At 36.2% G+C, this 24,997-nt stretch overlaps 1 long non-coding RNA gene across 1 annotated transcript; it reads right to left on the bottom strand.

Moving 5' to 3' along the window:
- Nucleotides 1-536: 536 nt before the first annotated feature.
- LOC139139989 (uncharacterized) lies at nt 537-5,019 on the bottom strand. The gene is made up of 3 exons (XR_011553921.1): nt 4,889-5,019; nt 3,007-3,085; nt 537-2,131 (listed from the first exon to the last, which is right to left on the bottom strand). It is a non-coding gene; the product is annotated as an uncharacterized lncRNA (long non-coding RNA).
- Between the last annotated feature and the right edge of the window lie 19,978 nt (nt 5,020-24,997).

Below are 24,997 nucleotides of genomic sequence, written 5' to 3'. Positions count from 1 at the left end.
CCCATTATGTTAAGTGATAATTTGAGGGAAACGGTCGTCGGAACTGCGTCTGTGCGAGTTTCGTGTTTACAAACAATGTATTTCGTGCACGATATTTAGATGCACCTAGTACCTCATCATCATAGCTGCAACATTTTAATTATACGATGTAGATTATGACAGACATGTTTTAACTTTCATCAATCACCATCGTTCCTTGAATACAGTGTTTACATTGGTCGTATGGGTCCCATACGACCTTTGAGCTCAGTTCCGACGACTGTATCCCTTAATAATTAAACCGAGTCCAGACTTCAAATGCATGAGCCCTTCTTCATTATGTTACTCGGTATGATACACGTATATACACAATGAGATTGTCGGGAAAGTGTAGATTTTAAGTTCAAAGTTAAGTTCTCTCTCTCTCTTCAATTGGAAAGTGCACTGGAGAAAATGTTTTCAAGATGTTGTCAATCAAAGTAACACTTCAATGGTCACCCTGTGTAATATGGTTCTTACAGTAATTAAACGAAAAGAATACGCCAACCACGACTCTATAAGGTTTCAAACAATTGTTTCTTATTACCCATCGAAAATGTGTGACTTTCGATACAATAACTTTGCAACAATAGCAGTTGCTAGTATTGAAAAATAGCTCATCACAGAAAAATGAAAGTTGAGAAGTTGTTAACATATGTTTTGTTTTGAAGTAATTGGTTTTAAATAACTAACATATAAGATTATATTGTTCGCTAACATTCACTAGAAAATTAATGTAAACCTTATAATTGGTAACGTTACAATAACGTGAAATATGACAGCAGAGAAACCGCATTATAAACAAACGTTAAAGTCGTCTTAAGACAAATATAAAAGTTAAATTTTACACAAAGTTGGAAAGATTATCAATGTCTGTATATATAGTCCTGTTGATTAAAGATTGTTCACATAGGGAGAGGAAGTTCACGAGGAAGTAGGGCGATGATTTAACATTTTGTGCAGGTTCCAGTAATACAGGTTCGACACTGTCAAAAATATAATGACTCTTGTTGCCCTGTCTGAACTAGATAATCCTCTATTTTGAAAAAAAGTGACAAAGCTCTATTATAAAATATCGTACAGACACTGTTCTTACAAGTACTAATGATGGAAGTAAATACATATATTTCTAACTCAAGTCAGTTATAAGTTTATATGGATAGTAATTTTGAGTTGTCTACAACATTTTGTGTTTTACGTTTTCTTAAAGCTATCGTACATCTCTCTCTCTCTCTCTCTCTCTCTCTCTCTCTCTCTCTCTCTCTCTCTCTCTCTCTTACTCTCTCTCTCTCTCTCTCTCTCTCTCTCTCTCTATATATAATATATATAAAATTATAATTTATGATGACAGCCCCAGGTGGCCAATACACCCTCCACAATAGACTTGACTTTCACTGTTGATAATTTATCAATCATCGCCCTCAAGCCTACTGCTTAGTAACCGTATCCCAGGACTCATCGCCTGTCAATGTGGTGTCACCTAGAACGAAAATCTCAACCCATACAGTATTCTTATTAACAATTTTGTGGTAAACCTTGTAGGTATCGCTTCCTGACTTGCGAAAAATCACGTCGTTTTGCAAGTTTAATCTGTGTAGTTTGTCATCACAAAATTTTCTGAGCTCTGCGTCATTACCTCTGTCTAAAACTAAATATACGTACGTGATTCCACCACTCCATCTGTAAGAATCGAAATACAGGCGAGATCTGCCCCCGAAGAAGTCTCTCACAGGAATCTTGACTCGTTCAGTGCCGTAAGGTGAAGTTTCCGGAAGGGTTATTTCCCCGTTTGAATTTTTAGTAAGGCTACAACAGAAGAAAACTCCAGACTTGCCGACGATGGGCCCACAAGGACCCAACTTTTGAGGCTTGGTCTCCGTGGCTTTTAGCGTGCGTGAACGTACGATCTGGCGCTTGTTTTCTTTTGTTGTCACATGATAAAACACGGAAATGTTCAGCATTTCCCCTCCACTTAACCTTCCTTCTGTTATCATCTTAACTAGGTCTTGGTATTTTTTGTTGGGATCATACTCCACCTCTAGTGCACCAAACTGTTCTGTAACTTCCCCCACTGCTGCCGCATTCGATGACTCGTTCCCCATTCTTCTGTTTACTGTTTTTAACGAAAATCGAGTACTTTGTTTAACAATTATGCCAAACAGCATTCATGAGATATAAGCTTATGCATGCCAAATTATAGAACTTAGAATGTAAACCGTATCTGCAGAAATTAACTTGAAGTGATTGCCAGGGTAGCATCATAGCATCCAATTTTTCAATTGATAACTCTGACCAGCAATTGTTTTGCAATGTCAATCAATGAATTACCACCTCTTATGGCCAATATTAAATCAATGCGCACAACAGCTACGTTACTGAAAGTGTGTACTCTGAACCCTGCTTGTGCGTCACAAGTAAGGTCACACATTTAAGTATTCACAGTTTATAGGTTGTTTGATATTGTCTAATTTCACTTTCGATGCAGTGTTATACACGACAAACGCTAACAGTATGTATGTATGTATGTATGTATGTATGTATGTATGTATGTATGTATGTATGTATTATGTATGTATGTATGTATCTATCTATGTATTATGTATGTATGTATCTATCATCTATCTATCTATCTATCTATGGCAGAATGGATAATGGATAGATAGTTCTCCTATGGGTAGATCAAGGGTGGATAGGGAGGTCATGGATGGAACAATTGGGCTGATCATTTATGAGCAAGCGGATATATGGATAGAAGGGTAGATGACAGAAGGACGGATGGGTGGCTTGAGTTTTGTTCCATGACACTGATCGCTCTCTTTAGACTGCACTACTAACAGAACTTCTCTGTTGCAGTGCAGGATTATCATCGGCCATAGTGAAGAAAAAACCCATAAAATATAGAGTGTTGCCGATCAGTGGAATCAGTTATAGGTCCATTAGATGAAATCAACTTTCCTGTTTCACAGTCAGCATATCATATCTACTCACCGGTCACTCGTCATCAACCAGAACAACTGGTTCTTTTCACTCTGTCTGCTGCCTTGCTCTTCCTCAGCGTGACCTAAAGCTGAAATGGGAACAGGTAAAGCTGGTACTCAGAGTCTTAAAACAGCTAGTCTATGGGAGCCTTCGTTATTATGAAGGGGGGGACGGAGGAATTGGTGGGAGGGTCACATTTTACAAACTTGCTCTAGGCGAGGGTCACAGTTTACAAACTTAGCCTAGGGGAGAGTCATATTTCAGAAAGGGGCATCGGGGGAGGGTCACATTGTACATGATGTACCTCCCTCAATTTCCTCCGGCCCACCCCTCATAATAAGACTCCCAACGACCAGAAATCTTATGACGCTCCTCTTCAACAAGTACAATGACTATGAGTCATTGAAATTCTGATTTAGTTTTTTTTTTTCAATGAAAAGAAAATGAAACTACATCGAAAATGACGAAGTCACTTTCTGTTGAGATTCGTTGCACTGAACAGTTCGTATTTTTACTTTTTTGCAGATATTCACAGCAAAGGAGATAACGCGTAGTCATTGGGTAGCAGAATATATGTCTTGATACTATTTTAAGCTGGAATTCTCTATGGTCTCTTTAAAATTAACGAGCTCTTTTTCGACTGGAAGAGTATAGATTATAACATTGTCATTTCAACAAGAGGAGCGAAACTAGCGTCTCTCTCGCGACCGGGTTGTAAATCAATCTGCGAAGTATGATTCGGGGCGAAAGGCCACATTCTTTTCGAGGTAGTCACGCCATTCCGATGTATGTTTGTCTGCCTCAGCAGGTCAATGCATTGCACAGTATCTCGAGGTGTCCACAATTTAGCGAAAAATAATAAGACCTATAGCTTTATCATATTTACTATCCTGCACTATGTATTAATTGTTTCGTCAAAGTTAAATATTGCGTGTCGCTTATATTCCATTATTCCATTATTTGTGCACATCATTAAATGTGTTCAGTGTCATTGCGATATGGACAAATACCTAGCCGCAATGGCGTTTCGTTTATGAGGATGGAAGTTTACACAGGGGGACCGGGCTAAAAGGGTTAAGCGTTAGGTTGCTTACATGAACAACAGCGCGAGGGCAATACAGTACGACCTTGTCTTTCAGACATAGTACAGGTTGCGCTTTTTTACGTCAACCATAATCGGCTGTACTGTGCAGAAATGAAGTCATGCAAATCCGTGTAAACATGTTTATATGCCTAAATATTCACATTTTACGTGTAGGCACATATCTCCACGTTGCTCGCTCTTTCTCTGCCGTCAGTAGATAGTGTACCCGTGAAACATTCCTATTAATATTTGGAATGGATGAGTATATCCTTTAGCACCGTACAATATGTTGACAATTTACAGTCAAACGTTTCTGGTTATTCACGGGTAATGACGAACAGATGGAAGAAAGGTTTTGGCAATGTGAAAGTGAAAGTGTCACATATATATATTCTATGCTGAAATCAATGACATTAGCAGAATTTCCATTCAAAACAGTACAGAAAATTTGAAATGCCCATGTAAATTTCCTATCTGGGACAAAAATCTGGCATCAGTTTCGATACAAAATGGCGTCGATTCTCCAAGCTGTATTCGAAGCTAAAGATTTACTTCCCCGTGACGAGACGCAGAAAAGTACGTTCACTGTCAGTTTTCAGACTGACAGGCACAATTCCAAGGAAACGTTCGGTGAGACACCTATTTTCTTAAAAAATGTCCAATTACAATTCCGTCGCGAATTGTTCAACTGTTTGACTTTTTCAGCAGTGAATACAGGCATCCTTCAATGTATACACCTAGATACAAGATTTGCCATTGCTACCCGTCCCCCCCCCCCGCCAAATATGAACAACACATATATCCTACCTCTGTATTTACAGAAAAGCAGTTCGGTCGCTCATGAACGCCAATTAATAGCCTTGTTCCTCAGTGAGCAAAGTCCAAATCAATGGTTACGCATGGGGATGTGCGTCACGATATATGGCGATAAAAGTCAGGGTGTGTCGGGAAAAACCCGATGACGTCGACTGCTAGCTCAGCAGAAAAGCTTTGAGCCTTATATAAAGTTGAAAACCTTCTCTAGGTTTGTGCATAATAGTGCTTGCGGTGTCAAAATTGAACCTGATTTTGTTTTCATCGAATTATATTGATACAGTAAATTCTGCCAGTTTTGAGACGATAAGTAGATTATGCGCGCGCTGCTACAAATTCGCAATGGAAGTGAATTCATGCAGATCCTGTTATTTCATAGAAAGAATAATTTTCACTTTGCACTTTGTGTTTGTATAAAATATTGTATTTCACAATGATAAACCGATACATAATTACAAAAATAATTGCCCGAAACGACAAGTGTTGAAAACATTTTATAGTAAATCAATTCTAATTTATCGCCGGTAAAATACGAAATATGAAGGTGGCCTATTGGTTCTAGCTTCAGTGTTGCACAACAGCGTCGAGGGTCATGCGGATTATATCGTGACTATGAGAATGCAGGAGTGCCAAAACTGTTAAGACTCCTAAGAAAGCTCGGACAAGTGACATGAAAAATGTGTACTATATATCGGAATACATGTGTTGCGAGTGAGCCATCACAAGTGATGTTCTCCTGATGCGTTTCCATCGTTGTTTTAAAATTGTCGATATTAATAGCATGCATCGTTTTAAAAGGCCCGTTTTTCACATAGTCATAGCGTCCACCCATAATCCCAGCTCCAGTGAAGGTATACTTTACAATGACTGGGTCGATCATGGCATTTAACTCACTACAATACCGAAGTTCTTCACCTTCTTCCATTATACCTTAATTTTTGAAGGTTATGAGCAATGCTGGCGGTGAAAAGTGTGAGAGATACCTTGAAAGAGTTATTCAGGATTGTATTATATTGATTTTCTTGTCAAATCGGCAGACATGTTATTCTGGGTAACAATATTTTGTAGATCTAAGAACATATCAAAATCCAGTCCCTGTTCCAATAAAGGCAATTTTATGACGGTAGCGTTACAGAAAGTACTTTGCAGTCAAATTTTCGTACTCAGGAAGTCCTGCCATTTTTCGTAGACCTGCGACCAAGTGTTTGTGTAATTAAACTAACCCTGAATAGAAAATTGACCTTTTTCACCATCATACTTTACACGTCCAAGAATTTGTTGTTTACCTCATACAGATATTGAAATATCTGTAAATTTTAGATGTTTGGCTTCAAAAAAATTTACATCCTTGAGTTTTTGGCGTGATTATATAAATTATTAAATGCAACAGTGTGAGAAAAAATATATCTTAAGGTAGTTCGCGCCTCGAAAATGAAACATTTGCTCAAACTTTCCTAATACAAACTTTCAACCATTCTCTTTCGAAACCAAAAATAAAAGTCGGGGGTTAGAGTGCAAATTTGGAACTAGAAAAACAAATTATGGAAATATTTACCGATATTTGAAATTGGAAATGGCTGCTTTTACTGACTTATGTCTTGAGGGAAATTAAGATTCCCGATTTTTACAAAACTAAGCCAGTGAAAACTTAATTTACTCATTACAAAATGAACCCAAAAAGTAGTCAACCAAAAGAATATTGTAAGCGTTTCAAAGTCCGAATATCTGTCCCCGAGGCGCATTCTATATACCTCAACTAGTTTCTGTAAAGTCTACGAACACTATACCCAGTATCCAAAAAATTACATAATTGAGCAATTAAGGCAAAATTGGTACTATACCGTTGCATTCTTGAACAATCACTTTACTTGTTATTGACGATGCAAAGTCACCGTGTTCGCTATGCTGCATAGCCATTACCAATTACGTTTAAGACCAACTGAACTTTTGGCACCATATTTCCTGGACCACCATTTAGTTGACGATGTACTGAGCAATTGAAAATTGGTACTCAGCTAAGGTTTTTTAACGTATCATTTCTATTCAAACTATCACAAGCTGTAAGAAAATAGATTTAACGTAGGTTGCGGGTAATGCGAATTTTTGTACTGCGCATCGTATCTGTGCATGCGTACGAACGTTCTTTCTGCGAGCGTTCTTTCCGGAAGTGGTCTTTTTGTCGCGATATAGATGCGACTTTCAAATCTGGTTTGTCAAAACAGTTGACACCAAGATAGCAAACTTTGTGTAACAGGCCCGTTTTTAGTGTGACAAATGTGGGATTATTTGCAGTATTTAACTGAACTAAACTTTATTTAATACCTATTAGAAAAAGTTTCGAATATATCAAACTAAACAGGGATCTGTCGCTAGAGGGCGCTTCAGTGTAGCATTTTTGTATTAAAAATGCCCATATCTTAAAAAATTGTGCGGTGACCCCCATTTTTTTCGTTTGATTCGAAATCTATATATTGTTGGGCTTAATGTATGAGAGTTAAAAGAAAACGTAGATTTCAGATCATGACATTTGTAATGAAAATATCAACATTTGGCCAAACTTTGCTCTTTTTTATAAAAGCACTATTCATTGAAACGTTGCTATATTTTCTGATATTTTCAAAAGTAGATCACAAAACTAAGATATTACAATACGGGGACTTGTGTTGTATAAAATCTGTCAAATTGTTTTTACTTTATTTCAGTTTTATTTAAGCAATAATGCACCCCCTCCAGGCCCATAATGGACGAAAACAAACTTTGCACGACATAATGTATGAGGCGAAGCCGAGTACATTATGGAGTGCAAAGTTTGCTTGAGTCCATTATGGGCCGGGAGGGTGTGCATTATTGCTATTATTTTATAGTTTTGGCAATGCCAGTGAATTTGTAGTTGTAGAAAACGAATAAAAAAGGAAATTTAAACTGAGTTTGAAGCCAGTGAGCGTCCTGACTCTACACACATCACATGCACTCCACACTGCACTGCACTGAACACGCACGTTCAGCACAAAAAGTGACCAACACTTTCACGGTTCAATATAAAACGATATATTTTCGAAGGAAATGAAAAGGAACTGCATTCCTACCGTCTATATAAAACTTGAAACATCACCTTTAAATATCATGCCATTCAAAAAGCCGACACGGTGAAATGCCAGAGATGAAGAAAACGGAATATTCATGCATCGACATCAGCATGATCAGCGAGCTGCATGCCATGGTATCAGCTGATCAATACGATCATTATTATGTCGCTAGTAGTACAGCATTCATTGCAAACGATATCAACAGAGTTCAACATTGTTATTCTAATGTTTATATTTCAATAATAATGGTGTCTATAAATTTAATTTTCGATGGCTTCTTGAGAAGAGCTATTTTATTTCGGCGAACGAGAAAACTTGACGTAAACGGGTGCTTGAAAGGTACAGTTGACAAACATCAGGAGGGTTTCCGTACCGTCGCGATATCGAGAACAAGGCAAGGTAAAACCACAGACAAGGACATACATAATATGCCATGTGTCAAACCCAGTATCGTCTAGGAGTTTGCAAACGTACTGAGATCTGTTTCACCTATACGGCAAAGAAGCGAACCATGTTGTAAACAAACGTAGTAGTACAACCAGCGTATCGGACGGGGACTGCATATGCTGAGCGCCAGCCAGACAGACGACAAGTGCGTGCGTGAGGACTCAAAAAAATGTGATAAATCGTACAATAAGACATTATTATCAATATTGTGCACCATTATCAAGATTTATAGTTTTGTGTATTACATGGTTTATCCGATACTTTCCCTCCTTTGAAATGCGCAGTCCTTTTTTTCGTTTTCAAAAGAAAAACTTGCTCGCTGTGGGACCGCAATGCTGAATAATGGAATACATTATCAGTAATAATGTATGGATATGACGTCACAAAATTCATTGGCATTGACAAAGCTATAATATAATATTCAATAATACTAGTTAATCGAATAATACAACATTTTAACCAATTTCAGCTAAATGTTTTCGCGGGACAACATAGAGGGCGCCATATCTCCAAAATTTGCATGGGGACCATATTTTTTTATTTTACTCTTTAACATATCTACCCCAGCTTGACATCTGTACAAAGTTTCAGAAAAATCCTGATTTCATTTTTTCTTACCAGCAAGCAAAATATTTTTAAGTCCCGTCAGTGTAATCTTTTTTGAATTTTGCTTACAGACAAAAATACCATCCGATCTTCGGAGAGGTGTTTTAGATTCCCATTTTTATGCCATATTGTGTTTAATAAGACACTATTTCAATCCATGGCGAGTCGAAAATCATGCACTTGATAAATCTAAGTTGTACAATTGTTGAAAATATCACACTTCGGTAAGCATTTTACATAAGTTGCTTTTGATTTCAACCCACCTTTTATATCGAGAAAAGATGCAAAAAGATACAGCTACTTGGGCTTTAAACGTGCGTTGCCATTGCAAAGTCATTCCAGTCTGCATGTTTCTGTTGCGCTGTCACCCCTTTACGATATATAGAGCAGGGTGAGGCAGAATATTGAGGTACCATCGAGAGCTTGTAAACTTTATACATTGAATTCTGTCCTCTTAGCATGTCCTTTGCACGATGACCTAAGACTATAATTACCTAATGATGTTATTTTAGAACCAAGTTTTCATAAACTGTAAAGAAACTCAACCTTTATAGCATTAATTATCAAACTTTAAATGACTGTAGCCCAAGCAAAATTGATGGTGAATTTTAGGTTGTTGGGGTTGCCCTATACAGTTTATAATTTTTGTCTCTTTGAGCTCTATGGAACTATAACACTGTTTTTAGTACATAAGTATGAAATATGAATAATTTGCGTTGCCTGCAGCATATTTCAAGTAAGAATTTAGAGTTGTATGAAAGATTGTACTTGCAGCAGTCAAACTGAAAACGCAGTCCACGCATATTGATAGAATACTTTGCATTGCATTATTCTTATAAAAAATAGGGCATTTATACACATACAATATAATACCAGTTCAATCTTGAAAGTTAAAATGAAAGATATTGCTTAGTAGCAGAGAGAGGATTGGTAGACATGGACAATGTTAACCTATAGGGTTGGTAGAGTTTAAGTTCAGAGTACATAAAATTAGAGGCCCTATTAAAGTAAAACCATTTCACTCTGTGAGATGTTTCTATGTACTTATCTTCACTTTTAATATGTGCAGTTGGATCAGCATAACATGTATTTTTTTGTTTCAATAGTAGCAGTTTTTTTAAACTAAGAAGATGAAAATTTTTCTTTCTCCAAGAGCTTTGAAATGAACCCCCACAAGTCGTAGATTAAAGACTTGAACAAACTTGAGTCCAAATATTTGTCCCTGAGGTGCGTTCTAAAAGTGTTGTAGGGCATCATATACACACACGACAGTTGAGACTCAGGTATCTATTAACTCCAGCTAATTTAGTAGTAGCATTGCTTAGAGCATACACAAGCTTTACTCCTAACAGTTGTCCACTGTTTTACTGATTGAATGACAGCACACACATCAGTGATATATGTGTAGAATAATGGAATTTCAAATGTTGTCTCCTTCCTGGAAGTTTTTCATTTAGCAGAATGTTTGCTGTAGTTTGTGAATGTATCTTTTATATGCCACATCTCAGACTCCCATCAGATCGTGAAGATGGTGTATTACTGCTCATGCTCAACATGGTTCTCAAAATGTCAAAACCATATTGGAATGCAAGGTATTTCAGACAGCATGAGAGAGAGCTCAAAGGAGTTGAGATTAGCCGCACTGTCACTGTCACTGTCAACCATCCTGTGATGTAATTTTGTATTGGCCGGAGAGATGCAAGAAGGGTCTGAGTATTGAACACAGAGAAAGACAAACACACATAGGTTATTGTGTGTGTATATAGTTCAATTTCTGTACTGCAAGGGTTTTTTTGTAATTTTATTTACTTAATATAGGTCTTTTGACCAATTTAAACAACCTGTGTGTTTGTTTTTCTGTGTGCTCAATACTCATACCCTTCTCGCACTTTTCTGGCCAGTTCGAAATTAATCAAGGGTGGTTGACCATCTTGTGACACACACCAGCTGATGAAGTTTTAAAAAATCACCAAGAGAGGTACAAGTATCCATGAAAAGGGATCAGAAAGAAATCAAGACCAGACAAGATGTTGAAGTTTAAAAATGAGCCTTTATTTCCATATTAAATATCACATATCATATACATTCAAGAAATACACCTATATTCAATAAATATGTTTTATTCAAAATTCAATGCCAGATATCTACATCAAAGAGAACACCCTCAAAATTTGCAGCAAAGGTGATATGTAAATGGGATATCTTAGTACTTTGACAGTCATACAGAAATCATGTTTTGTGCTTTCTGGAACCTGTCTAGATGAAACATTTATCATTATCTGAAATATCCATTTGATCTTAAGACTGAAATAATAAAGTTAAAATTAAAAAGAGATGTTACATGAGGTCAAATGCTAATGCCCTGGGAGTAAAGTTGAAATGCAAATAATGAAGTCAACAACAAAATTAAAGTCATGAAAAGTATAGATTTTCTTATGTGACATATTTGACTATCCATCTAATGAACCATTGCTTACAAGTTCTGTGTGATATTTTGGTACAGCATAGAATTCACACAACTCTGCCAGGCACACTGCATACTTACCACTTTCCCTTCAAACGGAATCTGTGAGCATGATACTCCATTAGCAAAATAAAAAACAACAAAAAGGACATACTTCACCTTGTCCTAGAGCTGACCATTATAATGAAATCTTAAAGTTCAAATGATGGAATGGTCCGATCTTGCTTGACTACAATTTTAAAGAGAAATGTTTGTACTTACCTATCATTCCCAGGGAGCTTTGAGGTACAAACACTTTTTTCTAAAAGAGGTTAGACATTATTATACCAGCTACGTGCCTGAATAATTAGTTATGGCAAAAGCCTAACAGAAAACCACCATAGACCTTCCACATTAATTTTAGTAAGTTGTTTTCTGCTGAAAGCACATTATCAAAGCAACCACATTACAAACTGTAGCATCATGATTTAAATTGACAATATTTAATACATTATCACTTAAGAAATGCCACATCTTAATAGTTGGCCTTCAGAATTTGAGTATTTCATTTGCACAGAGATGGAATCAAATGAAAAACTTCCAATATTTGTTTATTCTCTGAATTTGAAATGCAAGTAAGTTTTCATTTCTTAGAGAAAAGTTCCATCAGATTTTCAAATGTACAAGGTGGCATTGCATGTAACAGTGTATTTTGCTAAAGATTCATTCAATATTCATCAATTTGTAAACCCAAGATCAAAATACTGGTTGGGTTTCCCTTCTTGCATTTCAGGCAGTAGGGTGAGAGAGAAGTGCAAAATTATGCAAATTTATGCAAATCACCCAATTTTCCTTTCCTGCGTCCTTCTTCTCCTGTTTCAACATTTCAAAAAATTTTACTCTCTTCTAGCTGGGTCTAATTTTGCAAAATTTTCACTCTGTTCTTTAAATACTACATATCAAAGCAACAGTGTAGTTTGGTAATAATGTACTTGCATTTTAAATAAAAGTCATTTCAAGTTTGCATATTATGATTTTCATCACTTTTTGTGAATGAAAGTTTTTCAACCTCTGCCATTTAAGAATGAGAAGTTTTTTCTTCCTACACTGTAGGTTCAAGTGAGATATAAAATTTCCTGAAGTAGTATCAAGTTTTTGACTGAAATTAATTTTTTTCATTAATACCCAAATAGAGGTTTTCTATCTGCAATATATATATATACCCCTTCATCCCTCAAGTAAAGTATTGCTATTATACTAAACTTTAGATTCTCTAGTTTTGTGTGTTTTTCATGTCATCTTTGAAAAGACATATTGCACTAAAAACAGTGTGCTGATTAAGTGCAATGCCACCTTAATCTGACATAAGTGTACATTTTGCTATTCCTTAGTAAAGCATGATCACATCTACATAGGACAATACAGTAGGAAATATTGAACTGAAAGTAGATAGTCTGACATGTTTCAACAAATAATTTTGAGAAATAATTGTCATAGTGTGCCTGAGCCATACTGGAATTTGCAGGGAAAAAGAATGTGTTTAGATGTTGAGTATTATAATCGAGCAAGGGCGCAATCTGCCAAAGCATAATGGAAATGGCCAACAAGTATTAAAATTGTATATGCTGTTGTTATTATAATCTTTAAAGAGTTGTAAGGGGGATGGTTGTTTGACAGCATAGGGCAAAGTTCATGCTGAAGATTCTATTGTACTGTAAAAATAGTATTCAGGGAGTGATATTTGAAATTAAACCACGTATAGTACATTGGCAGCCCTTTAGGTCTGCATCTCATCCCACAGGGTTAAGTAGGCAGTCCCTTGGGGTGGGGAGGGGTGGGGTTCTTTGTGCATGGGATTATTTTATTTTATAAATTTTGACTGTGATATTTCAAGTAAAGATTTTGACTTCAATCAGTCTGACTGCTTCTCTATTACAACAGGTAATTTTATTAATTTTGACTGTGATATTTCAAATAAAGATATAACTCCAAACCATCTCACTGCTTTCTTTATTACCTACAAGTCCTTATCTCCTCTCCAACCTTTGTACATAATACCACTTTGATTGTTCTACAAATGTTGCCAACTTGCTAATCGGCTGTCCATATCAGCAGATTAATTGATTGAGTCAACGCCACAGCCGTCCCACACGCAGTAAAGTAAGAGAAGGGGTAGAGATCACAGACACAGTGTCACGATGTTGTTCGTAAAACTAGTGGACGCTTAAAATATTCATGAATTCATAAGTAAACAGGAAGGTACACAATTCAATATTCATATGAATAAACAGAAAATGGGCTCGCCGGTGACAATTGCATAATGCTAGACTGGCTTTGCCATTGCTGTGCATTTGACAGGCACTTTTGGCGCTAATTGAAATTTCAAATGTTTTAGGGAAAGCGTCGACTAGGGATACTTAGCCGTCAAACGATCCTATCGTAGTTGGCTCTTTTATGACGTGGTAAAAGAAACTGAATGAAAAACCTCCATGGTTTGTCTGACTTTGACCGGCTGAAAGTCCGTACAACTACCAAAATATAGGCTTTTTGTGACAATACCATTGAAACGTGAACCCGGTTAGTTAGTGGGGACCTATATCTTAAACCATAGTGGAAAAGGATATAAAAATACGATAATTGCATTTTAAACTTAATAATTGCGTAGAAATGTCATGGAATTTACCTCTACGGAAATGTGGGTTTAGAGAGCAAATTAAAGTGTCGATTCCCGACGTGTGTTTAGTTGTCATGAAAGTCCTACACCAGCTAACTTTTTAAGTGCGGAATAACGACTGTGTTATGATTTATTTTGGGTATCCGTTACAGGCCGTACCAACATTTTCACGAGTCACGGGGAAAAGCGTGCATGTTGAAGAAATAATGACTATGGGAAGGGAAGGGGATTGAGGAGAAAATGTGCAGCTTTACGCTGCTCAAAAAGATGCGATCGATCAGTAAAACACCGAAAATTGGAGGACACCGTGACATCGCATAATTATATCATATCAGATATTTACGGCTATGAGACTATATAATATCAAAGTTAGATTGGTAAGGTCAGATCTGTGGTGAAATATTTTCGGATATTTATCCGCAATTTGACAAATCTAGTATTGTTTTGTATCGAAGTTAGAGTCAAACCACGGAAGTTGGGATCGGGCCGTCTCAGATCTGTCCGCGATTTCACAGACCTGGCGAGTGGAGGCACAAGGCAAGTCATTCTAGTAGTATCGTATAGTATAGATATCAGCGTCCCGAAATTGCTGATATGCCAAATTTTGATACAAGATGGTAAATATCCGGAATTCAGAAATTGTGCAAGTGGCGTCTTCATGGAAAACTATGTACGTCGGGAAATCTAAAGCGACAGTCCTTTGCAAGTCAATGTTCACTCACATTTATGGGTTGTACATGTTATGTCAATGAAAATTCTCTGTTCCGTCTAAAGAATAATGAGAAGTCAAAACTTGTAGTACATCAAAGCACAGACATACGATGCGACTTTGACCTTGGAGAACATCCAAAGTATCATGGGAAATATGTTTACTACTCGACTGGAAATACACTGGAAATAAACAGGCTTGAGGTCAAAAGATTGTACTTCTGACTTCCGCCCTGACGGACGACATCAGACCATGGCCGACTCAAGAGGTTGGTTTTCTGGCTCAATGACCATTTTAGACTCCGTAAATTGGCATGCAGCAGTTCATCAGTAAAGTGATACCATTGATAGTCAGTAAATTTCAATGGACTTCTCTACCTGCTTAAGATTTGCGTTTTTTCGTAACACTGTATCTGTGATCTTCACCCTTCTCTTATTTTAGTGCGTGTGGGACAGCTGTGGTGTTGACTAAATCATAATTAATCCGCTCATACGGACAGCCGATTAGCAAGTTGGCAACTTTGCGGAACAATTAAAGTGGTATGTACAAAGGTTGAAGAGGCGATACGCACTTGTAGGTAATAAAGAAGCAGTCAGACGACTTGGAGTCAAATCTATATTTTGAATAACATAGTCAAAATTAACAAAATTACCTGTAGTAATAGAGAAAGCAGTCACAGAGTTTGTAGTCAAAGTGTCTGCTTGAAATATCTCAGTCAAAATTAATAAAATAAAATAAACCCGTGCACAAAGAACCCCACCCCAGGGGACTGCCTCCTTTACCCTGTGCTTATCCTAGACATGATAATATTAGACTGGAAGATCTGTCGCTTGAGGGCGCTCTCCATGCTCCTATCTCTTTTGGGTTTTCAAGTAATTGTTTTGCTTATTTCCCCTTTCTCAGCCCATTTCCTGTGGCAAAATTTGCTTAAACCATCATACTTTCCCATAACTACAAAAAATATCCTTTATGCATAGCATAATTTCGTTTTCAGCAAACGGGTATATTACATTTTGTGTAAAAGTGGCGGCACTACATCATTTTCAAGTCTAATTTACAATGATTGTCAGAATACAAAGTATAAAAGGGATGGACAGGTGACTTAGCCTTAAATTTCTTGATCACAAATTACATTTGTTGTAATGTGTGTCTACCCAAGCAACTGTTTACACAAAATGAGAGTTGTAATCGAGATTATTAGTGAACTAAGTTTTTTTTCTATGTACATCTGGCACAATCATGATATATGTCAAAACTAGTTGAGAGATGAATTATCAAGTATTTTCTCACATTGCATGGCTCAGGATTGTGCAAATATACACAGTATGCTCTTGAAAAATAGGTTGTGTGATAGTGCAAGATTCTCAAACAGGGAATAGCACAAATACTACTCTGGTTTTGACATAACACTTCAAATGGTTTTCCATGACTGCAGTTTTAAAGGGACAAAGTGGGCCATTTTTCATGAATTTTGTTTGATGTGAGATACTACTTATATTGTTTGACATGTTGAACGATACTGAATGAATGGATGACCATGGCATATATTCAACCCTGGTTTTAGACACGATAAACGAAACAATTGCAAAAATGAATTAATGGTCATGACCATAAATTCATTTTCACGATGTTTCATTGATCGTGTCTAAAACTGGGGTCAAATATATGCATGGTCACCCATTCACTCAGTATCTTTCAACATGTCAAACAATATAAGTAGTATCTCACATCAAACAAAATTCATGAAAAATGGCCCACTTTGTCCCTTTAAGGTAAAACGCGCCTCGGGGGCAGAAAATCGGACTCTAAAATTTCTACAATTCTTTTCTGATCTACCACTTGTGGGGGCTCATTTTAAAGCTCTTGAAGAAAGAAAAACTTTTATCATCTTAGTTTTTCCAAAAATCCAAACTTTAATTTCCCCCATAGAGTTAACACCGGGATAGCGGCCATTTTGAATTTGTTTCGCTAGTTCTGAACTTTGCACGGTGACCTCCGATTTTTATTGTTGATTTGGTAAGAGAATGGTTGAAAGTTTCGTTAGAGAAAGTTTGAGCAAAAGTTTAAGTCTTTCACTTTCGAGGTTCATACTGCCTTAAATGACAAAATGATCATTTTCCACACTGAGATTTCAAAGTCTTGTTTGATAACAGAGGTGTGATTTGCAGAAATGGCTGATGTGATATCAAGTGGGTTAATTTGCATCTTTGTCCTCAAGTCCATATTAATTTCCATAGCAACATTGAATCCTACATAACCAGTAACTTTGATAAGAGTATTAAATGGGGGTTTTACAACGAGTACATTTGTCTCCAGCTGTGTGGTACTGATGTAAATTACAATCTACTGAGTTCTAATAAACTTACATGCTAGTACATATTAATAGACTCCCAGTTGCCTGAATGTTACTGCATCTGCATAGATGGGGGGGGGGGGGGGGGGGGGGGGGGGGGGGGGGTTTAGAGGGCCACTGCTCTTTTTACCCCTTGTTTACTCAAGAAACTTACACGACTTAGTTGTTGTTGGACATTACAGTAAAATTTTACATACAAGCGCAAATGTTTTCAAAGAAGAATATAGAATTTAGTGCTTGGTATTTTTTGTTTGACATGTATTTACTTTTCTTCCTTCTATCAGACTGAGTCCATTTAGCTTACAACAATTGTTTGGTCCGGGTAATCATGAGACCTGTATCAATGAGATGGCTTTACATCAAACCAGCGCAGCTGTGTTGTAAAACATTGATCAAAGCTTGATTTAAATGTAGCACACCACAGAGCCAAAAAAGAATATAAATTCTCTTCAAAGCTATTATCAAAGTTCAATGTTGCAATGGAAATTGATAGGGAATTTGAGAAATCGCTGTGCAGGTATTAATCATGATCGCTGTAGAAGATGCACACCAAACTTGGTACGAGTAAATTACTATGTTAGTATGACTAGGTACATGTAAATGGACACAATTAAAATACAGAATGTAATAGTGCATTTTCCTTGTGCAAATGAAAGGGCAAAATTATACACACAGTTCCAACTTCAGATAACAATCAAGCCAAAAGTGGCTTTTTCAAGTTTTCATGCAATGGTAATCATTTGGTACAGTACAAAGTTATCATGTGATGTGTTGGTATAGCTGATGTGACAATACTATGGTACTAATGTAAAGCTTTAATGGTGACACAAATAGCTGGAATGATGGGGTAAACAAAAGGCACACACATTTCACACTTTGTAGATCACACAAAAGTGATAATTTAGAGAACTATTTTTTGTAATAAACATTTTTGATGCAAAGGTACCATGCTATCTTGTATACAACCTATATTGCACTGTAGACATACAGCTTTTTGATGTTTGTTGCTGACTAATGTATATCCTTTTTTTAGTTGTGTATATTATTTTTAATTTCCAGTACATGTCAATGCCAATAAAAATGCAAAGGAAGTTTATTTTGAACATCATCCGCTAATGTAATGGGAAACAAGTATGTCGATAGGTGTTAAGTCCCTATGATTTAAATTACTCTCTTACAAATTAAGTGCTAGACGTCTGCTCTGATCTTTAGAATACAATTACAAGAAAGGTACCTCATTTAATTTTAAAAGTGAAATGACTTTTGTGCTAATTTTTAAAAACATTTTTGTCACACTAGGATGCATTGAAAGTGTCAGATAGGCAACTGCTTTTTCTTACAGCACTTAAGATCCTGTTGAAACTGGCTTGTAGGGAAACAAGTGTACTTAATGTGCACATATTGAACTTAATATTTGATGGAGGCCGACAACAAATTATAAATATCATCTTGTTCCACCCAAAAGCAAAGGTCTCACAAGGGTAATAAGCCAACCATGTTTTACAGGTTAAAGGAGTTTGTTTATCTGATGGTTCTATCTGATGTTTGTTTTCAATTTGTGTAAATGATTGCTCGGGTAAACACACATTAAACGTATAATTTATGATCAATCAGATCATCCTATTTGTTTGAAATTTTTTATTCATGGATATTTGAAACAACTGAGGCATGTCTCTACTGTATTGATGCTATTTCATCATTTTTTTTTTTATTTTCTATAAGCTTCACATCTGATAACATTTTGATTACCACTAATTGGTACGCTGAGAAATAGACATGTAGGGACATGAAGCCCGCCCTCACGCTCAGACAGTATGATTCTTTTGTTTACTACTATTGGCTTTGCCGCCATCTCTGTTTACAGTTGTAACACACTGCAATGCACACTGTACAGATGATGTTCCCGTGAAATCAGCCGATTTCCTGTCTGTTTGCCGAATAACTGTTCAAAGGTTTTCAGTAGAGTCTTGCAAAGAAGTATTTAGAACTCCTTTATTTATACTGTTATTAAGCCGTTTATATATTTTCAGTCAGTAATTTGATGTTTTGATGCATACTTACCAAAACCATGTGACGGACAGTTCGGTGAGTTACCCCCAATAATATACATGCGTAATGCAATTCAGCATACAACGCAGAAAATGGACAATCTATGAATGCTGAGAGAAACTGCCATATCAGTGAACTTAGACTTTTAATGTTTGAGAGATTTACCGGACACTAAACGCGGATCAGTTTCCTGATGTTTATGAGGACTTTTTGTACGGCAACTCAAGTTTCGGCCTAAGGGACTGGTCAGTTTCTTCAGCCTGGGGGGGGCGGTGGATTCATGGGGGGGGGTCACCCTGTTTTTGACTTTGGTGATAGGGAGGTCACCATGTTTTTGAAATGCCCAATAGGGGGGGTCAGTGTGTTTTGAATTTTGACACAGGCTCATCATTGCCTAAAATGCTAGTGTCAGCCACAAAATTCATCATTCAGTTGTATTTTTCGGCGCGCCCTTCGGGCGCGTAACTTTAATAATCAGTCATATTTTTAAGCACGCCCAACTTAAAGTTGTGCTCAGTTGTCTGTTTAAACGGAAACTTACTTGTTGTGTACGTTTAATGTTATTGTTTACAGATCGAATAAAAAACCAATTATACGGTTTCAAGACTCTGCTGCCTGTTTTTGTGTTCATATTCCCTGAGGGTCACACTAATAAATATCAATTACATACTAATATATTTTACAGACTTTTTAAAATTTGAATATCGGAAAAAACAGCTCAATCTCATCCTAATTGGTACAAAGAATTTCTTCAGTGACACTTACACTAGATGCAATGTTCAGCTTGGTCTTTACCTTAGACAGTCAATGATTTGCATATTTTGACATGAGAAACTGCTGTTTATCAGAAAATGAGAAATGTCATGAAAAATGTTAAGTTGAATTATCAGGCTGAGATTTTATTCTTCAAGTTCAATGAACTTTTACAAGACAGTTAATTTTATTATTATTATATTTAGCAGTATCATTCAACCAAATGGATAGTCATCAGGATGAGATGTAGACCTGATGGGAATCTTGCATGTAAACTAGTCACTGTTAACAGTAATGAATGTATGATCATGTTAAAATATGTTGTAAAAGGGAGCTGCATGTTGCCAACACAGTTTTTTTCAACACAATATTTCTCATCAAAGATGACAAGGAAACCCCCCTCATACTATATACTTTCAAAAGCAGAGACTCAATAGTTTAGTATGGTAGCAGTTAGTAAGAATGAAGTGGGTGTTTATTTGGGGTAAAAACCTCATTTTGGTATCAATGATAAAAATTAATTTAAGTCAAAAATTTGACACTATTTTCTGAAATGTAATATTTCACTTGAAAGAAGAGTATATGTAGAAAAAACGACTATTTTATTGTGCATTATCTATCCTCGTTCTAAAATGGCATGGGTTGGAAGACTGACACTCAAAAAAGTGATTAAAATCATGATTAGCAAAATTAAAATGCCTCTTATTCAAAATGTAAGAACTTTATTGCCAAACAAAATAATTGTTTTGTTATATAGCATTTAAAGAACATAATGTGAAAATTTCAGAAAATTTGACCAAGCCAGAGTGGAGTTCAATTCTTTGGAAATCTTGAAATTGGGAGAAAAAGAGAAGCCAGGAAATCAGGTGATTTGCATACATTTGCATACATTAACACTTCTCTATCACGCATATTACAACTGCTTGACAAGCTAAAAGGTTCACTAAACAATACCTTAATCTTGGGTTAACAAATTAATTAAAATTGAATGGATATTTGCAAAAGTGATTGTTTAGCAAAATATGCTTTTTGAGTGCAGACCCATTAAATATTGTAAAAGTTGGCTTTTAAATCATCAGAGTGTGATTTAATTTTATGTAATTTTGTTAGGTTTTGTTCTTAGGTAGATAATTTTTCGAATTCACTGAATATTGGGAATATCTCAAGATTGCAAGATAGGGCTATTATATTACCATACAAATTTGTACAAATAATCTCCAGATGGGGTTGTATATACAATTGTGGTGACCTGAATATTTTCAAATGTATGAATGGAGGTATATCCATTGAAATTCCAATCTAAATATACTGGTTCATTAGAATGAGATGAAAACTGCCATTTTGCCAACCAATGAAATACAAACAACTCCATAAATTTGCATAATTACAGATTTTTTAATCATAGAAATTTAGTCAGTAACAGTTGCAAAAGAAATAGCATGATGCTGATGTACAGAATTTTCAATACCAGAACTATTTATTTTTAAAGATGCCTGCACAATGTGTAAAGTGTTATACCGGACTTTGGCTTCATCTAACAGCATTGATGAAAACAATTTTCCCACTAAGATACAAGCGGAGCACAATGATTTACCTTTTCAACCCATATCCTTGAAACACAGGTACACATTCCATTCACATTTGGTTCTTCACTTTATGAAATATCTATATTGCTAGAAGCTGAACTTGAATGGCTATCATTTTGCACATTCTCACTTGTTACTATGTTTTCAGCACTTGCTTGTTGAGCACATTGATATCTATACTATACTTACTTTTTTCCAGTCATCTGGATACCACAATCTCTTTGTTACATAACAGAAAAAAATGTTCACCTACCTGTCGCTACATGAAATTCTCAAGTACTTGGCCAAACTGTTTCCGGTTTTCATTATGATTCCTGACAAGCAAATCATGACTGTTCCCTGCTCTCATCCATGATACCCATTTATTGCTGCACTGGTTGCCATCAATCTGTAACTTGACGTCACTGATACATGTTTGCTACTGTTCCCTTCTATGTACATTTGCTTCTGTGGCAAGTCTTAATCTTACCTGTTAAGTTTTATTGTTGGCCATGTCGTTGTGACTTTTATCTTTTTCTGAAATTTATACAAACATTTTGATGACAAACTTTTATCCCTCTAGCATTATATCCTCTTGGTTGAAGCATTGTTCTACAGGAAATTATCAGTAACATTCCTTTCACAGAGATATATTTTAATTGTCGTGATATCACTGCCAAATATAAGAATTTCACCTACCTCACTCTTGATGATAATTTGTCCTGTGAAAACTTAATTTTAGGTTCTACTATCCCATTCTTAGTGTGACAATATATCTTTGGAGTTGAGTAAACAAAAAAAATGGGCATTTGGCTGCTTACTCAGTCTCTTTGAAATTTCAAATTGCCTCCATTATCTTCCCTATTTACTGTTTTCTATGATATATGTCTTACCTCTATTTTCCTTTTTCAGGCTGCTTTGGCTTAATGTCTGGGTTAAAAAATACCTTTCCAAATTATTCAAGATGTATCAACTTGAATTATAGACAAGTACAGTAGTTTTCCTCTTTTCCTTTTTGATTTCATTCTCTAAGCCAAGACAAGAAACTAAAATACATCCATACAATTTTTCTTTCAGCAAACGAGTCAATTAATGACAGCAAATTTTATAAAAAACTACGCTTTGAAAATCATTTTATTGGAGGGGGGGGGGGGCATTTTTAAACAAAACTCACAGAATTACTCCAAAATTTTGCTCTTGTTACCAAAAACACACAGTTATGCTTGTTTTGTGCTGCTCTACCATGATTTCAAGAAAGGTTTCAGAATTTTTATGATGGTGTAAATTTTCAAGACACATAATAAAAGTTTATAATATTTTCCTCTAATAAACATCATGGATATGTTTATGAATATCTTTGAAGGGCCACTGATATTCCTTTGACAGAGATATATTTTAATTTATTTCATAACTTATGGACAATTATGGGAGATACACAAGAAAAAACGTAAGAAAAGATTAATACAACCTGTTTGATGGTTTGCCCTCTTTATACCTCTACATATGCTGCAACCTCTTCTTCAGCATCATTTTCAACGTCAGAGTCTGGCATATCTGGTACGGGGCTGGTACAAATGCTGTTGTCCATTGATGTGGCCCGGGAACTGTATATCCGAATAAAAAGTGCGTCAGAAAGTTTGTATGTTTTGTAAATTATCTGTACCTGTTAATGTCATCTTTCAAGAAAAATCACCAGTAATATGAAAGTCTCTATTTCACATCTTTATTTCAAAAGCCTATCATTGAATTTCTTGCCATAGTGAAAGAACCAATTACTGCTATGATGAAATTATGAGAAATGAATTAAATAGTGTCAAACTCACCCAATATAGTACTGCGTTGGACCCAGTTTTTCCAGGATTTCAAGTAAACATTGACTTAGCCCACCCACATACTCTAACTTCCTTTCACCATTCTGCCAGGTGAGTACCAGATCAGAAAATTTGAAGCTTGCAATTTCACAATTGTCCAAACTTTCGATGACAGCCAACCCCTCTGGCACTGGCAGTTGTTGTTTTTCACCAGAAAAATTCTAAAAGAAATTACACAGAATTCATGTAGATAAAACTCGATAAAAAATTTACAGTGTTACAAAGAAAGAGAGACTGCATGATGAACACCTGTTATTTCCATTGTTTCAAGGCATGAACACTTGGAAAATCAAAACTATAAACAGGATCTATATGGGAGCTTTGCTGATGGACCTAAACAGGAATAAAATGTCACACTCCTGACTACCAGTGTCTTTTGGGAAAAAAGGATGTGGGAGATTCTGAACGCACACCTGGTAATATGTACATGTGGTTTGTCAACATTATTTTGTTTGTACCGAGGTCCATTTGAATTCTGGGCCTAACCAATAACAGCTTGCATGCAAAAGGCTATTAGCAGGTAGCTTACACAAAGGTTACCAACTTTGGTACAAATGAAGTGAGCTATGAATAAGTATGATGTGTTAGTATTGCAGAGATGATACAGCAGCTCCAAACCCATTAACACAGACATTTACCATGTTAGGGGCGACGTCAAAAGTTCAATGAAGGATGAAAAACTTAATTCTTCTAGTTTGGGGTGGGGGTTTTGACCTAAAAAAGTTTCTATCCTACAAATCGATTTAAGGTAAAAATTGCCAGGGGAATGAATATTTTGAAAAAATAGAGCAGAAATGCACACTTCGTGTTGAAGCCAGCGGAGGGAGTTGTTTTAACACGGTGCAGAGCTGCACCTGGCCTAGTTAGTGTAAACAATGCAGGCTGTTGGCCTCTGTTGCACCATAGACGGTAGTTTCTCTACTGTCTATATGGTTGCACTCGGAATTTATAATTGTATTTTGCTACATTTCTGGTGCACGTGTAGTCCGCCTGAATGGAATAGTGTGAACTGAGTTGTTACAACCACCAGGACAGTTGAGATAGTTTTTATACCTCTGGAAGGAGAAACCTGGACTTTATTGTTGTTGTTGTTGTTCATTCATTGTTAGTATGTTGTATTTATATTTGATGAAACACAAAGTGTGTTCCCAATCTTAAGCCCCACTAGCTTTATCTTTTAGCATTATTTTTATGATTTTACTTTCAAACTAAAATAAGTTGGTGACAATGTAGTCATTTAGGTCTGTGTACACACTTATAACTACCTGCCGGGGCTATATATGCAATTTTGAACAAGATAAAGATTACACTGCGATTAAATGTTCGCCCAAACATTAAATCACAGCTCTAGCCCCATGCAGAAAAGCTAAAACCTTGATACTATGCATATCTGCACTGAAATCTTCATATAAACTGCACAGAGTAGTCCAAATTGTAATGCATAGGGGTGAATGTTTTCAACTGTGACACTGTATGTTCTGATCCTTTTTAATATTACCAATTTTTGAAAATGCCAGGAAATCAAAATGACCGTTAAAATTTTAATT

Source organism: Ptychodera flava, chromosome 9, assembly GCF_041260155.1.
Source record: "Ptychodera flava strain L36383 chromosome 9, AS_Pfla_20210202, whole genome shotgun sequence".
In the NCBI taxonomy this organism is placed as follows: domain Eukaryota; kingdom Metazoa; phylum Hemichordata; class Enteropneusta; family Ptychoderidae; genus Ptychodera; species Ptychodera flava.
This window is presented reverse-complemented; position numbering and strand designations above follow the sequence as displayed.